Raw genomic sequence first — 14,481 nt, 5'->3', positions numbered from 1 at the left:
CCACCACTGAGGTCAAGCTCTCTGGTCTATAGTTCCCTGGCTTGTCTTTACCGGCCTTCTTAAACAGTGCCACCATGTTTGCCAACCTCCAGTCTTCCGGCACCTCACATGTGACTATCGATGATACATTTATCTCAGCGTGGACGGGCAGAGATTGTATTATTTGTAAGAAATTGAATTAAATTGTGTAAATAGTCTGGCTCTTCACTCTCTAGAATTTAGAAAGGAGAGATTAGGGATGAAGGGATTGTTTTCACAATGGCAGCTAGTTACTTGTGGATATCCAAGTTGAGGAGTGTGATGCTGGAAAAGCACAACTGGTTATGCTTGAAACATCGATTGTCCTGTTCCTCAGATGCTGCGTGATCTGCTGTGCTTTTCCAGCCCACACTCCTCGATTCCGACCTCCAGCATCTGCAGTCCTCACTTTCTCCTACTCGTGGAATTCCGCAAGGGTCAGTGTTGGGACCACAACTTTTCATGTTATACATTAACAATCTGGATGAGGGCATTGCTGCTAAGTTTCCAAAAGATGCAAAGGTAGGTGGAGGGATTGGTAGCATTGAGGAAGCCAGGAGAGTGTAGAAGGACTTGGATAGGTGAGGTGAGGTGGGCAAAGAGCTAGTGGAGCTGAAAATGTGTTGCTGGAAAAGCGCAGCAGGTCAGGCAGCATCCAAGGAGCAGGAGAATCGACGTTTCAGGCATGAGAAGGGCTCATGCCCGAAACATCAATTCTCCTGCTCCTTGGATGCTGCCTGACCTGCTGCACTTTTCCAGCAGCACATTTTCAGCGCTGATCTCCAGCATCTGCAGTCCTCACTTTCTCCTAAAAGAACTAGTGGATACAGTCACAGAGTCATACAGCATGGAAACAGACTCTTCGGTCCAACTAGTCCCAGCTGACCATGTTCCCAAACTAAAGTAGTCCCATCGCATTTATTTAGCCAATATCCCACCACATCTTTCCTACTAATGTATTTCTCCAAATGTCTTTTAAATTTTGTAACTGTACCTGAATCCATCACTTTCTCCGACAGGTCAGTCCACACACAAATCACTCTCTGTGTAAAAAGGGCGGCCCTCATGTCCTTTTTAAATCTTTTCCCTCTCACTTTAAAATAATGCCTCTAGTTTTGAACTCCCCCATCCTACGAAAAAGACCCTTGCTATTCACCTTACTTATACACTCATAATTTTATAACTCTCTATAAGGTCACCCCTCAACCTCTTCTGTTCTGGTGAAAGAAGTCCCAGCCTATCTAGCCTATTTTTATAACTCAAACCCTCCATTCCCAGAAACATCTTGATACATCTTTTCTGCACTCTGTTCTAATTTAATGATGTCCTTCCTATAGCTTGCTGACCAGAACTGTACATTACACTCCAGAACACATTTCACCAATGTTCTGTACAATCTCAGCATAACATCCTAACACACTTACTCAAAGGTACTAGCAATGAAAACAAGCATGCTACTTGCCTTCTAAGCCACACTGTGATTCAGCTTTCTAAGAAGTATACTTGAACCCTATAGGTTGCCATTCTGAAAATGCTTTCCTTCAGAGGGTCGGTGTGGACTTGTTGGACCAAAGGGCCTGTTTCCACACTGTAGGGAATCTAATCTAATCTAATCCTATCTGTCATCTATTAGTTACCCAACCCTCTATCCATGCTCACTCACTTCCCCCAGTGCCATCGGTTCATATGTAATTACCAAGTGCTTTCTGAAAATATAAATATATTACCCTGCATTTTACCACCTCAAAGAATTTTGTAAATTTGTCAGGGATATGATGAAATATAACGTGACAAAGTGTGAGATTCTGTACTCAGTGGAAAGAATAAAGGCATAGGCTGTTTTCCAAACAGGAAAGCTTTTGCAGGTCTGAAATGCTAAGGTTCTTAGAAATCTTAGTTCAGGATTATCTTAAGGTTAACATGCATGTTCAGTTCATAGTTAGGAAAGCAAATGCAATGATGGTATTCATTTCAAGTGATCTAAACTACAGGAGCTGGGATGTATTGCTGAGACTGGATAAAGCTCTGGTCAGATTGCATTTGGATGTTGTGACCAGTTTTGGGCTCTGTTTTGAAGGAAGGATATGCAGTGTTGGTTGTAGTCCACAGGAGGCTTGCTGGAATGATCCTGAGGATGAAGGTCTTCTCGTAGGGGGAGCAGTTGAGGACTCTGCATCTGCATTCCATGCAGTTCAAAAATATGAGGGGAGATCTAATTGAACTTTACAACTAAATGGGAAAGGCCTGGATAGAGTGGATGTGGAAAAGGTGTTTCCACCAGTAGGACAGACTCAGACCTAAGGCCTCAGAGTGAAGAGATGACCCTTTAGAATTTAAATGAGGCAGAATTTCTTCAACTAGAAATTCTTCAACCATCTATTTGTACATAATAAAGCTGTGGAACTCTTTGCTGGAAAGGCTACGGAGACTAATCAGTGAATGGATTTAAGATAGAGATGAATAGGTTCATGACTGGTAAGGGGATCAAGATTTCCAGGGAAGGGGTAGGAGAATGGTGCTGAAAAACATATTAGTCCTGATCAAATGGTAAAGTAAACTCAATGGGCTGAATGGCCTTATTCTGCTCTTATATCTATGGGCCGATGGTCCAAATAACATAAAATCCAAAATAGCTTGATCCCTAGTTGGCTCCTCAACATGCAGTTCCAGAAACCCGGAACATGGAGTTCAATAACTTCACACCATTCTGTACTCTATTTTGGTTCTCATGCCTCTTACCCACCCAGTTATTCACCCACCATGTCCACAAACCCACAGCGTCTGCTCTCTTCCATATGATTTTAGCAGAGCTGGCTTGTATTCTCCCATTAACCCTGATTATTTACAGCTACTCTGGTACAAAAGCAAAACAAAGAGCTGTGAATGCTGCAGATCTGAAAGAAACAGAAACAGATATTACTGCAGGAATACATCAGGACTGGCAATATCTGTGGAGAGAGAAACAGAATTAACATTTCAAATCCAGTGCCCCTTCTTCAGAAACAAAATGATAAGAATTCATTAATATCCTGTATTACTGACTTCCCTCCAATAAATTACTATCAGAAGGCAGAAGGAAAGCAATATGTTCCTAATTACTTCAGCATCTTAACTGGAACATGACAAAAGGCATAATTTAGCAACAGTATGTGAATTGCTTTGTGATGTGATAACACACAAATGCAATCTGTTTAATGTTAAATTATCCAATTGTATATGTTTATTACAATGACATCCACAATTTTTTTTTGTAAGGTTTACATCTGCTTAATCCCCTTTTCAGCCTCACTTCCCAACCTTCCACCAATCCCCTGTGGCCTCCAGCCTTGTAGCTTTGTAACTGCTGCCACACACCTCTTCACTGCATCACTCCCACCTGTGCAGCTATAAGATAATAAGAAACTGGAACAGTAGGAGCCATCCAGCCCCTCAAGCCAGCTTTAACATTGAATAGGATCATGGTTGATCCGGCATTCCTCACAACCGTTTTCCTGCTCTTTTCTCATAACTCTTCATTCCCCGACTGATCAAGAATCTATGTGCCCCTACAGTTCTCTATGGCAAAGAGGTCCAAATCCCCCTCTGGGAGGGGAAGGGAGATTGGCTCAAAGCATTTGTAACTTATCAGGGTATAAATTTACATTAATGTTTTCTGAATTTGAGCCCCATAGTAAGACAGAAAAAGTACCTCCAACCTGATATAGGAGGGATGTTATGTTACTGGAAAGGATGCAGAGAAGATTGATAAGAATGTTACTGAAACTGGAAGATTTGCCCTTTTAGGAGAGGCTGGATAGACAGGGGCTTTTTGTGCCTGGAGCACAAGAGGCTGAGGAGTGACCTTATAGAGGTTTATAAAATCATGAGAGGCAAGGTACAAGTTATAAAGGATAAAGGGCTTCAGGAAGAAGGGCTTATGCCCGAAACGTCGATTCTCCTGGTCCTTTGATGCTGCCTGACCTGCTGCGCTTTTCCAGCAACACATTTTTCAGCTCTGATCTCCAGCATCTGCAGTCCTCACTTTTTCCACAGGCATCAGAAAGGCAACTTTCCACACAGTGAGTGTTGTATAAATGGAACGAGCTGCCAGAAGAGGTGTTATAGGTGGGTACACTTACAATATTGAAAAGATATTTGGGCAGCTAAGGTGTAAAAGGATTAGATTAGATTCCCTACAGTACGGAAACAGACCCTTCGGCCCAACAAGTCCACATCGACCCTCTGAAGAGTAACCCATCCAGACCTATTCTCCGATCCTTTATTTACCCCTGACTAATGCACCCAACGCTATGGGTAATGTAACCTGGCCAATTCACCTGACCTGCACATCTTCTGGTTGTGGAAGGAAAGAGGAAACCTGAGCAGACATGGGAGAACGTGCAAACTCCACACGGTCAGTCATCCCAGGCTGGAATCGAACTCGGGGTACCTGGAGCTGTGAGGCAGCAATACTCACCACTGAGACACTGCACCGCCCAGTCTGGGTCAAAGCAGCAAAATGGGCCCAGTTCCGTTTCGGAATCCTGGTCAGCACGGAATAAGCTGGGCTGACCAGCCTGTTTCATTCCCACTCACTTTGCGACTCCTGTGATCTCTGTTCCTCCCCCACTTCGAACAGCCCCTTCTGTTCCACTCGCCCCTCCCCACTGTTACCTACATAGTAAACCTCACCACAACCCCACGTGCCTCTCCACTCCAAAAGTGGGTCAGATTGGATTCAAAAGGGCTCCCTCTTCACAGTTGCTGCCAGACCTGTTGAGTATCTCCAGTGTTTTCTGATTCTCGGACAGCTTCCCAGCGCCTGAAGTGTTTTGCTTTGGTTTCACTGAAACTGTGCCAATCTATCGGGTGAAAGGGGAAAGATTGAGAACACCTTAGAAAAATCATTCGGCGTCAAACACTTTTACTCTGTGACTTTCTACGTTCAACAAGTTCATGAGAGATTTCCCATCCTTTCATCCACTTTCCTCCCTTTTTCCTAGATCCGGTTGTGTCTCTATCCATATTCTTTCAGAGGAAAGAATCCCACATGATCGCTGCCTCCGACGACTGAAAGAGTAAACATTGGAGTTTCTCACATGATTGATCCAGTTGTATTTGTAAAGGTGCCGACACCGTACCCAGTGCCCCCTACCCCCCCAATCCCAAGCGGCGCCAGTGGGAGCGCTCTTCCCTCTGAGTCAGGTCAGGGGTAACGAGGCCTGAACAATAATCCAGACGGAGCCTGCCGTGCGGGACTGAGAGTGGACAAGGCAGCTGCTCTGCTCACTGGGCTCCAGGTACCTGAGGAGAAAGTGAGGTCTGCAGATGCTGGAGATCAGAGCTGAAAATGTGTTGCTGGAAAAGCGCAGCAGGTCAGGCAGCATCCAGGGAACAGGAGAATCGACGTTTCGGGCATAAGCCCTTCTTCAGGAAGGGCTTATGCCCGAAAAGTCGATTCTCCTGTTCCCTGGATGCTGCCTGACCTGCTGCGCTTTTCCAGCAACGCATTTTCAGCTCCAGGTACCTGATGTGTTTCTCTCAATCACAACAAGTGAGACTGACACCACTTCAGAAATCCGTAATCTTGAAACGACCTTGTCAACGGCGCAAAATAAATGCTCCATCTTCACAATCCAGACTCCAGAGTGACCATCTCTGTCCTTACGTCCGAGAAACTGTCCTGAGCGTTTCCAGTACTTCGCGTTTGAGGGTGAGCTGTTGTTTTTATTCATACAATCCAGGTGACAGAGCTGGATCTTACACCCAGATTCCCCAGAGGGTCTGTCAGAGTTGTATATACTCCACAACCACCTGATGAGGGAGCAGCACTCCGAAAGACCATAAGACCATAAGACATAGGAGTGGAAGTAAGGCCATTCGGCCCATCGAGTCCACTCCGCCATTCAATCATGGCTGATGGGCATTTCAAAGCTCGTGCTTCCAAAAAAAACTGTTGGACTATAACCTGGTGTTGGGTGATTTATAACTTTGAACACCCCAGTCCAAAACCGGTATCTCCAAATCCTGAGAATCTGGTTGAGGTGGCTCCAAAATTAAAGCTGGATCCGAAAAAGAAGGAAACCTCACTGTGAGGAACATCGGGAAGATCTGAAGCTGTTTTGTGAAAATGACAGGAAATTGATCGGTCTGATTTGTGTCACTGCACCGGAACACAGAGAGCACTGCTTGATACAGAGTACAGAAGGGTTTAATACCCACAAGGTAGAGGGAAAATGTTTTAAAAGCTGTGAATTGTGTCACAGATTCGAGGTGTGACACTTTAATTCTGCGATTTTTTTTCCCGACTCCAGGATCAGCTAAAAATTTCCTTAGATTCTCTCACAGTGAAGAAATCGGCCGTTCTACAAACGGAACTGACCCAGAAACGGAAGATTTCCGAAGTGAGGGTGAGCTCTCCCTGTGCTGATTCTCTGGGATCTGGGTTAGTTTTGTTCCCTTTATCGCGGGACATTAATGAGGTTTCACATTTCATTTGGTAGGAACAGGCGAGCAGTCTGCAGACCCACATCACATCCGAGTTCACTAAAATGCACCAGATTCTCACTGAGAAAGAGCAGCGTTTACTCAGAGACCTCAGGGAAGAAGAGGAGAGGGTTGTAGAACCAATGGAGAAAACCCTTCGAGAGATTCAGGAGAATTTAAATTCCGTTGAGGAAGAATGATGAAGGGTTAACCCCGAAACATCGACTCTCTTGCTCCTCAGATGCTGCCCTGCCTGCTATGTCTTTTTCAGTGCCACACTTTATCCACTCCGACTTCTCAAGTCCTCACTACCTCACAGTTATAGTTCTATGTGGAGAATGTGTGGGTGTGTCTGGTACAGTGTGCGAGAGAGAGTCACTGTGTCTATGAGTGGGGCTGATTTTCAGTTCCAGTTTATTTTACCCTCTCTTCAACCTTCCTTCCAAATTGTATCATTTTACACTTCCGTGTTGTGTCTGCACATTTCAGCAGCCTATCTGTCTCCTCCTGAAATCTGTTACTGCCATCCTCACTGTTTGTGATTCATTTCTTTCAGGAGGAAGCTTGTTGGAAGAGAAGCTAGGACATGCTCTTTACTGAAGATTGGTGGAGTTGTGGATAGTGAGAAGGGATGTTGCCTGGAATGGAGAATAGATCGTACGAGGATAGGTTGAGAGTGCTAGGCCTTTTCTCATTGGAACGGCGAAGGATGAGGGGTGAATTGATAGAGGTTTATAAGATGATCAGGGGAATAGATAGAGTAGACAGTCAGAGACTTTTTCCCCGCGTACAACAGAGTGTTACAAGGGGACATAAATTTAAGGTGAAGGGTGGAAGATATTGGGGGGATGTCAGGGGTAGGTTCGTTACCCAGAGAGTGGTGGGGGCATGGAATGCGCTGCCTGTGGGAGTGGCAGAGTCAGAATCATTGGTGACCTTTAAGCAGCAATTGGATAGGTACATGGATAGGTGCTTAAGCTAGGACAAATGTTTGGCACAACATCGTGAGCCGAAGGGCCTGTTCTGTGCTGTATTGTTCTATGTTCTATGTTCTATGAAACTCTGCACAGTTTGCCCAATAACTCAGGGGCAGGTTATTATGGATTTATTTCCTGGTTATTGTCTCCTCTTTAAAGAGTTTTTCAAAGAAGTTAATTGAAAACTTGAGAGAACCCTAGATTAATGGAGATTTGCGCAAGGGAAAAGGCCATTCAGCCAATCAAATCAGTGTTGGTCAAAAACAAACACCTCCCTGTTCTAATCCCATTTTCCAGCACTTGGTCCCTCACCTCATATTCCTTGGCATTACAACTGCACATTGAGATACTTCTGAAATGATTTGTGCCTCTAGCATACAGTGAGTTCAGGTCTTGACCACCCTCTCAGACAGAGTCACAGAGTCATACAAGACAAAAACAGGCTGTTCGCCCCAACACATCCATGCTGACCTAGTCCTATTTGCCTTCATCTAGTCCGTATTCCTCTTCATCTTTACTACCCATGCATCTTTCCAAATGTCATTTAATTGTTTTCTGTGTAAAATTCTGTAAAAAAATAAATCTTACCGCACATCTCCCCTTCACTGGCTGCCCCAATAAATGTGCCGTTGATCCCACCACCAAGGGGAAAAGTTCTTTCCTCACCATGCACCTCATAATTTTGTACATCTCAATGATGTTCTTCCTCAGTCTCCGCTGCTCCAAGGAAAACAACTTCAGTCTGTCCTATCTCTCTTTATGACTGAAACTCTCCAGCCCAGGCTAAATCCTGGCGAATCTCCTTTGCATCCTCTCCAAAACATTCACATTCCACCTGAAATCTGGATTCCAGAATTGCACACAGCACTCTAGCTGTAGCCTAATCATAGAATCCCTAAAATGTGGAAGCAGACAGTTTAGCCCATTGAGTCCACAAAGATCTTCTGAAGAGCATCCCATCCAGATCCACCCCACCTCGATACTGGAGAAATGTTGTATCACTTTACATCAGTTGTATATGGTAGAAATGACAAATAAAAGCTACGCTCCCTATTTCTACTCTCTCTCTGTAACCCTACATTTCCATGGATAATTTGAGTGGCATGGTGGCTCAGTGGGTAGCACTGCTGCCTCACAGCACCAGGGTCCCCCATTCAATTCTAGCCTCAGACAACTGTCTGTGTGGAGTTTGCACATTCTCCCCATTTTCCTCCCACAGTCCAAAGATGCACAGGTAAGGTGAATTGGCCATGCTAAATTGCCCATAGTGTTAGGTGCATTAGTCAGAGGGAAATGGGTCTGGGTGGGTTACTCCTTGGAGAGTCAGTGTGGACAGGTTGGGCTGAAGGGCCTGTTTCCACACTGTAGATAGCTGAAAATGTGTTGCTGGAAAAGCGCAGCAGGTCAGGCAGCATCCAGGGAACAGGAGAATCGACGTTTCGGGCATAAGCCCTTCTTCAGGAATTAGGAAAGTTTGTCCAGCAGGCTAAGATAAAAGGTAGGGAGGAGGGACTTGGGGGAGGGGCGTTGGAAATGTGATAGGTGGAAAGAGGTCAAGGTGAGGGTGATAGGTCAGACTGGGGTGGGGGCGGAGAGGTCAGGAAGAAGATTGCAGGTTAGGAAGGCGGTACTGAATTCGATGGATTTGACTGAGACAAGGTGGGGGGAGGGGAAATGAGGAAACTGGTGAAATCCGAGTTCATCCCTTGTGGTTGGAGGGTTCCTAGGCGGAAGATGAGGCGCTCTTCCTCCAACCGTCATGTTGTTGTAGTCTGGCGATGAAGGAGTCCAAAGACCTGCATATCCTTGGTGGAGTGGGGTGGGGAGTTGAAGTGTTGAGCCACAGGGTGCTTGGGTTGGTTGGTCCGGGTGTCCCAGAGGTGTTCTCTGAAACGCTCCGCAAGTAGGCGGCCTGTCTCCCCAATATAGAGGAGGCCACATCGGGTGCAGAGGATACAGTAAGTGATGTGTGTGGAGGTGCAGGTGAATTTCTGACAGATATGGAAGGATCCCTTGGGGCCTTGGAATGAAGTGAGGGGGGAGGTGTGGGCGCAAGTTTTGCATTTCTTGCAGGTGCAGGGGAAGGTGCCGGGAGTGGAGGTTGGGTTGGTGGGGGATATGGACCTGACGAGGGAGTCGCGGAGGGAGTGGTCTTTCCGGAACGCTGATAGAGGAGGGGAGGGAAATATATCCTTGGTGGTGGGGTCTGTTTGGAGGTGGCGGAAATGACGAATGATGATATGATATATCTGGAGGTTGGTGGGGTGGTAGGTGAGGACCAGTGGGGTTCTGTCCTGGTGGCGGTTGGAGGGGCGGGGCTCAAGGGCGGAGGAGCGGGAAGTGGAAGAGATGCGGTGGAGGGCATCGTCGACCACGTTGGGGGGGAAATTGCGGTCCTTGAAGAAGGAGGCCATCTGGGTTGTACGTTTTTGGAACTGGTCCTCCTGGGAGCAGATGCGGCGGAGTCGAAGGAATTGGGAGAAAGGAATGGCGTTTTTACAGGGGGCAGGGTGGGAGGAGGTGTAGTCCAGTACATCTACTATATCTACTACAAACCAACCGACTCCAACAGCTACCTGGACTACACCTCCTCAGAGCCCTGTAGGAGGTGTACTCCCTCCCCGACTCCCTCGTCAGGTCCATATCCCCCACCAACCCAACCTCCACTCCCAGCACCTTCCCCTGCACCCGCAAGAAATGCAAAACTTGCGCCCACACCTCCCCCCTCACTTCATTCCAAGGCCCCAAGGGATTCTTCCATATCCAACAGAAATTCACCTGCACCTCCACACACATCATCTATTGCATCCTCTGCACCCGATGTGGCCTCCTCTATATTGGGGAGTCAGGCCGCCTACTTGCGGAGCGTTTCAGAGAACACCTCTGGGACACCCGGACCAACCAACCCAACCACCCTGTGGCTCAACACTTCAACTCCCCCTCCCACTCCACCAAGGATATGCAGGTCTTTGGACTCCTCCATCGCCAGACCACAACAACACGACGGTTGGAGGAAGAGCGCCTCATCTTCCGCCTAGGAACCCTCCAACCACAAGGGATGAACTCGGATTTCACCAGTTTCCTCATTTCCCCTTCCCCCACCTTGTCTCAGTCAAATCCATCGAATTCAGCACCGCCTTCCTAACCTGCAATCTTCTTCCTGACCTCTCCGCCCCCACCCCAGTCTGACCTATCACCCTCACCTTGACCTCTTTCCACCTATAACATTTCCGACGACCCTCCCCCAAGTCCCTCCTCCCTACCTTTTATCTTAGCCTGCTGGACAAACATTCGCCCGAAACGTCGATTCTCCTGTTCCCTGGATGCTGCCTGACCTGCTGTGCTTTTCCAGCAATACATTTTCAGCTCTGATCTCCAGCATCTGCAGACCTCACTTTCTCCTCCACACTGTAGGTAATCTACTTCACACAGCCTACACATCCCTGGACACTATGGGCAATTTCACATGGCCAATCCATCTAACCTGCACATCTTTGGACTGTGGGTGGAATATGGAGCAGCTGGAGGAAACCCACACAGACACAGGGAAAATTGTAAATTCCAAACAGAACATTGCCCAAGGCTAGAAGCAAAACTGGGTCCCTGGTGTGAGGCATCAATGCTGACCACTGAGCCACCATGCTGCCCCTGCCTGCACCACCTGGTATTCCCTGGCAGTCACCCACCAAGTTCTAACCAGGACTGAATCTAAATAACATTTTATACAGCTCCAGCATCACCAGTCTGCTTGTAAGCTCTGTGCTTTAACTAATAAATGCAATTAGCCCATACACACTTAGCACTTTATCTACCTGTCCTGATACCTTAAGTGACCTGGAGACATGCGCTTCCCAAAGTCCTACTGTTAATTATATACTCACTTGCCTTGTTTATCTTGATGTGAAGGTACTGGTGTTGGACTGGGGTGGACCAGTTGAAAATCACACAATACCACGTCAGAGCCCAAACTTAAAATTCACACAACACCAGATTATAGTCCAACAGGTTTATTTGAATGCACTAGCTTTCAGAGTGCTGCTCCTTCATCAGATGGTTGTGGAGTTATAAGATTGTAAGACACAGAATTTATAGCAAAAGTTTACAGTGTGATGTAACTGAAATTATATACTGTAGAAGACCTGGAGTGTTGTTAAGGCTTTCATCTTTTAGAATTACCATGTTGGTTTCAATTCTTTCATATGTAAATCACAAAACTTTTTTTTAAAAGTTATATTCTCAAGTGTCATGTTGGCCCAGATAATGCATTGAAGGTGCAAGCTGTCCTGTGTGAGACTGTCTGTGCCACAATGGTCAGACTAATTCTAAACTAAAAACTGGATTTACAGTATCTTACATGATTCATGTAGTTTTTGAGCAAAGTAAACTGTAATTCTGCAAGTACAAATTCACCCCACAAACTTATATATTTGTGTGTGTGTGTGTTTGTGGTGGGGTGGGTGTTATGAATGTCTGTGAGCAAGAGTGTGAATGTGTATGCATGTGAGTGTGAGTGTAAATGGTAAAAAGCCTGTGAGTGTATGTGTGTGGGAGTGTATGTGTGAGTGTATGCGTGAGTGTGTGTGTCTGCAGGAGACTGTGTGCCTGCAGGAGTGTGTTTGTGTGTAGGAGTGTCTGTGTGTGTCTGTCTGTGTGTGTACATCTATCTATGTGTGTGTGTATAGTGCAATGGGGTCACCTGTAGTGTAACATGAACCCAAGGTCCTGGTTGAGGACATCCCCATAGGTACCGAACCTGGCTATCAGCCTCTGCTCGGCCACTTTTCATTGTTGCCTGTCCCGAAGTTCATTTTGGAGAATGGTCACCCGAAGGTCTGAGGGTTTAATGTCCCAGACCACTGAAGTGTTCACCGACTGGGAGAGGAGTGGGAGGTTTAGGAGAATATCTGATGGACAGGGTGAATCACAGTTCCCCTTTAAATGGTCACGGCAGATTTCTTTATTTTGGCAGCTTTGTTACTCCTGTCTTTGATCAGTTGCTTAAGGTCAATTTTGCCCATCTGCTTGACAGGATTAAGCAAGATCTTCAGTGATGGGAGGTGCTTCCAAAATCCTGGCTAGGCCGAGTAGCTCTCATTAAAATGAATGTCCTTCCCATTTGCTATATACTATATGAATTCTCCCCTTAATTCTTCCTAGGCAAATGTTGCAGAGACTTCATGGTTGCTTTGGTTGCTTTATCTGGTGCCGTAGGCGGCCTCTCATTAAGCTGGCTAAATTGCAGTGGGGGTTCGGGTGTGGTCCTCCTGATATTAAAAGATATCAACTGAGATCTCTTTTATCTTTTGTTAGTGACTGAGCTTGTGATGATCTGGCGCCAATATGGATAGATATTGAGGCCTTCCAGGTAAAAATGTCCCCTCATTAGTCTGCTGTTTTTAGATATAATGAAGACAATTATGGAATATTATCGTAAACTGATAATTGTCAATACTGTCAAAGCATGGAGGGCAATGCGGCAGAGTGAGGGTAGCATATCCAAAATGTCTTTTCTTACCCCTTCAGCTGGTATGCTGGGTTTTCAGCTGGGGATAATAGACCCTGGGTTTACGCTTTGGGAACCTAGTGGAATCTCCTGTCTGGGTGATTTACATGAAGGTGAAATAATGATGTCCTTTCACCAAATAACCCATAAGTATGGTTTGGCGAGCAGTGAACCTTTTCGTTTTTTTCGAGTCAGGAATTTTATTCAAAAAGGGACTACGGTTTTGACCGACTCTTACAGATCTGTCACAGAGGAGAGGATGCTTCATGCTGTAAGTACTCTCTCTTTTCAGAGATTCGGAGATGCTCTTTCAGAATGTGTTGAGCAGCTTTCTGGATTCTGGGAGAGCGAGCAAGGGGGTGAGATGTCTATGAAGACATTGAAGAACATTTGTAAAAACATGAGAAAGATTTCAATCTGTAACGGGATCAAGCCATGCAGGTAAAAATTCTGTTCAGGGCCCATTTGGCCCCAGAGCATCTCACTAAATTTAAGGTGGGAGTATCTTCACTATGGCCTAAGTGTAAAATAAGTATCAATACTCTCACTCGTCTGTGGTCTTGCCTCAAGCAGATATTGGAGTGCTGTGGCAGGAGTAATAGAGAGGCTCTTGGGGATCGAAGTTAAGAGGGACCCTATCTCTCTTCTCCTGGCCCTCCCCAATTTTTCTTCTTTAGATGCTCATGGAGAAAAAAACTTCTTAATATTCTCACTTTTCGTGCAAGGAAAAGAATTGTGATGTGCTGGATCTCTGAAACCCCTCCCCCACCACCGGGTCTATTGGCTTGGCATACGCTAATTATGGAACATATTCCTTTGGATTTTATTATGAAAATGGTCCACCAAAAACTGAAAATCTGTATAGGATATGGCAGCCCTTTTTTTGGATTATCCAGATGTAGATTTATCTGGCATCTTATCTTGGGCTTTTGCATCACCATAGCGATCTGATTTAATGAACTTGATGTCCTTGAATCAAGACTTTCAAATAAATTCAAGTGCAATACTCAATGCTCTCAAGAGGTGGGGAGCTTATGTTTCATTTTGCTGCACTATTACACTGAAATATGTAGTATTCTGGACAGTGAGGAAAGTTCTCATAAATTGTAGCAGGACTTTAATCAGCTGGGGCAGTGTGCCACGAAATGGCAAATGGAATTTAAAATAGATAAGTCTGAGGTCCTGCATTTTGGAAAGTCAAAACAAGATGGCTGTTTCACGGTGAATGTTAGAGCCTTAAGGAGTGTAGTAGAACAGAGGAGCTTGGAGTTCAGGTACACAATTCTCTGAAATGTGAGTCACAGGTCGTCAGGACAATGAAGAAGGTTTTTTGCACACTGGCCTTCATCAGTCAGGGCTCTGAGTTTAGAAGTTGGGAAGTTATACTGCAGTTGTACAGGACATTGGTAAGACTGCACTTGGAGAATTAGGTTCAGTTTTGGTCACCTTGGTGTAAGAAGGATGTTATTAAACTGGAAAGAGTGCAGAAGGAGTTTACAAGGATGTTGCTTGGACTCA

This window comes from Chiloscyllium plagiosum, unplaced genomic scaffold (genome assembly GCF_037043375.1).
Source record: "Chiloscyllium plagiosum isolate Xiang-an unplaced genomic scaffold, Cpla_swu_hap1 HiC_scaffold_35, whole genome shotgun sequence".
In the NCBI taxonomy this organism is placed as follows: domain Eukaryota; kingdom Metazoa; phylum Chordata; class Chondrichthyes; order Orectolobiformes; family Hemiscylliidae; genus Chiloscyllium; species Chiloscyllium plagiosum.
This window is presented reverse-complemented; position numbering follows the sequence as displayed.